The 2,500-nt window shown below is 37.4% G+C and overlaps 1 long non-coding RNA gene across 1 annotated transcript in view; it reads right to left on the minus strand.

Annotated features, from left to right (window-relative positions):
* The window catches only part of LOC122260452 (uncharacterized), a 2,115-nt gene extending 606 nt beyond the window's left edge, over window positions 1-1,509 (minus strand). Inside the window, exons 1-2 of the long non-coding RNA XR_006223821.2 lie at window positions 910-1,509; window positions 1-748 (exon numbers count right to left, since the gene is read on the minus strand). The exon at window positions 1-748 is cut by the window's left edge and continues 606 nt beyond it. This is a non-coding gene — a long non-coding RNA (uncharacterized LOC122260452). The remainder of the gene's footprint in view (window positions 749-909) is intronic.
* Between the last annotated feature and the right edge of the window lie 991 nt (window positions 1,510-2,500).

Below are 2,500 nucleotides of genomic sequence, written 5' to 3' on the forward strand. Positions count from 1 at the left end.
CTATCCTTATCAAGAGAATAAACAGATGATAAACAGAGCGATATAAAAAAATATAGAAGATATAGAATTGAAAGAAAGATATAATATATATGTATATATAAAGTTATAACGACGATTGTCATAAAAGGCTCCACAAATATATGGATCAAATTATGAATGTCTTTCAGCCACAGTGGGTTGGACTGATAGACACACTAACATATGCAAAAATATATAGTTATTATTGAGAACATTTATAAAAGAAATAAAGTCTAATGCAAAACTATAGTTAACATTAATATATATATATATATATATATATATATATATATATATATATATATATATATATATGTCCAAATATTAGGAACTAGAAATCGATATTCAAGTTGCACTAGATTCTTCTAGCACAATATATGACCATGAAATAAGTCGAGTATAAGATTTCATACTCGAAAAAATATATACATCTTAAATATCAAAGAAAACGACTTAATTAACTGAACTGTTGCTATTAAAAGAATAATTAATGACGAAGAGCATTGCAATGGTGAATGCAGAGGCAATACTATGTATAACATAGGTAATCATACAGTCGACTTGAGTCACTGCTTCTTCCAAGGAGACAGGGTCATCAGGAAGCCATAGGGTCATGTGAGGTCAGAGGCTTGATTTTGTTCATTTGTTCATCGTCATTTGTTCGGTAGTTGTGCTGGGGCTGAAGAACAGCTCCTGTTGCATACTGAGTGTGATTTCTCCATCATCACCACTGGCAAATAACAAGATATTATTAGCAACACTTATTTATTTGTTTGTCGAAAGACTTCTTGTAAATGAACGGGGGGAATAAATGTTCTGAGTCTTCATAATCTGATTGATTCATTTGGCTAGTTGAATTTCTTATGTATTATCACAATCCTTGATGCTTACCTTGTGTGATTCGAAGTTCGTTGTGTTTGTTTGCCTGTTTATGAATCTCCATCTTCAGCCGTCGAGATGACAACCCACGGCCAATGTGCGGAAGGATCCATCTTGAATCTTTGATCGAAATTTCTTTGAGAAAAAATGAAAGATTCTCTCCAAAGAGCTGAGATAGACTTGGATGTTTGCTGACCTGGCACTCACTCCATCTGAATCCCGCTGACTGAGGGACGTCGAGCAGGCCACATTTAAATGCTGGCACTGAAGGGGAGTCATCGTTTCTCCCAAGGCCGACCGTACATTCGAGGAGGACCAATCGCGGTCGAGATGGCGCGTGACGTCACCGCCCGTCCTCTCGTGATTGGCCGGTTGGGATCGGGGTCTGTCCATTGGCCGCGCGATAAGGACGGTTGTAGACACGCGCTTATCTTATCTTGAGATGTCTGCAGCGCTGTCGTTATCACATTTTTCCTGTCAGATCCAAGTATGTTTCATCTTGTCTGTCTGGCTGACGGTGTGTGGGAGTTTGCACCCTCGCCCTGAATTCTCACCGTTATTTGGGCATGCACGTTGCACTGCATAGTATATCTTTAAATATATCAATATGATGGAACATATAGTTTGCGAGAATGTAGACCAGTAATGCACAGCTGTTTTTTTTTTTTGTTTTTTTTGTCCAATTTTTTATAATGAGTTTATTACTGTAATGTTCCCATTTAATGATGTGCTAAACATACACCATAATCATATTTAAACATACATATTTTTCTTCCATATTTAGGGCACCATGGAACTCCTTCCAACAAGTTCCAAGAAAGGTATATATGACAAGGATGGCTAACACGATTCACGAACCGAGGCCCAGCGAACAGGAATTGCCCAACACAAATTAGCGAACAGGGATTTCCCAAGAGCAGTGGACATGAACTGCTTAGGAAGAACAAGTGACCAAGAATTGCCCAACAAGGACCAACGAACAAGAATTAGCCATCAAAGAACAACTAACGGGAACTACCCATTTGTGAAACAGCAGTTACCCAATGAATAAAACAATTATTAACGAACACCAATAACAACTAACGAAGAAAAAAAGAGTTAAAAAGACAATTGTTCAAGAACAGCCATGCGGTCGTAGTCACACATGTACCTGCTTATCATAGGTTAACCTGCGTGTTAGCTGCTCGACCTCCCACATCGCCAAAGTTAACATCAGACTCTGTTAACTTTTCTTTCATTCGTTTTCTTTATTCCATATCGTTTTGACCAGCTTAGGAGAGAGGAAGAGAAATAAATAGAGGGAATTTGTAGTAATGGTTCGATAGTAGAAATGTCATTTTTACGGCAGCTAGTGTGTATGATTGAAAACTCGAGCGCTGAATTTATTGTAAATGATACTGTATTATTACCAACGTCTACGAAATTATTCCTAAGTGAATAGAAAACGTACACATTATTAACATACAGGAATAGGAATGCAATTTGAGAAGAAAAAAATGCTGACATGTGATGATGGCAATTGTGTTCTCCGGTTCACTATGATGAGATAGCTTATCAGTGAGAATAATCATTGTCACTAATCATACAGACAATCAGCCCATCA

This window comes from Penaeus japonicus, unplaced genomic scaffold (genome assembly GCF_977035675.1).
Source record: "Penaeus japonicus unplaced genomic scaffold, GWHDUDI00000001_assembly GWHDUDI00000018, whole genome shotgun sequence".
In the NCBI taxonomy this organism is placed as follows: domain Eukaryota; kingdom Metazoa; phylum Arthropoda; class Malacostraca; order Decapoda; family Penaeidae; genus Penaeus; species Penaeus japonicus.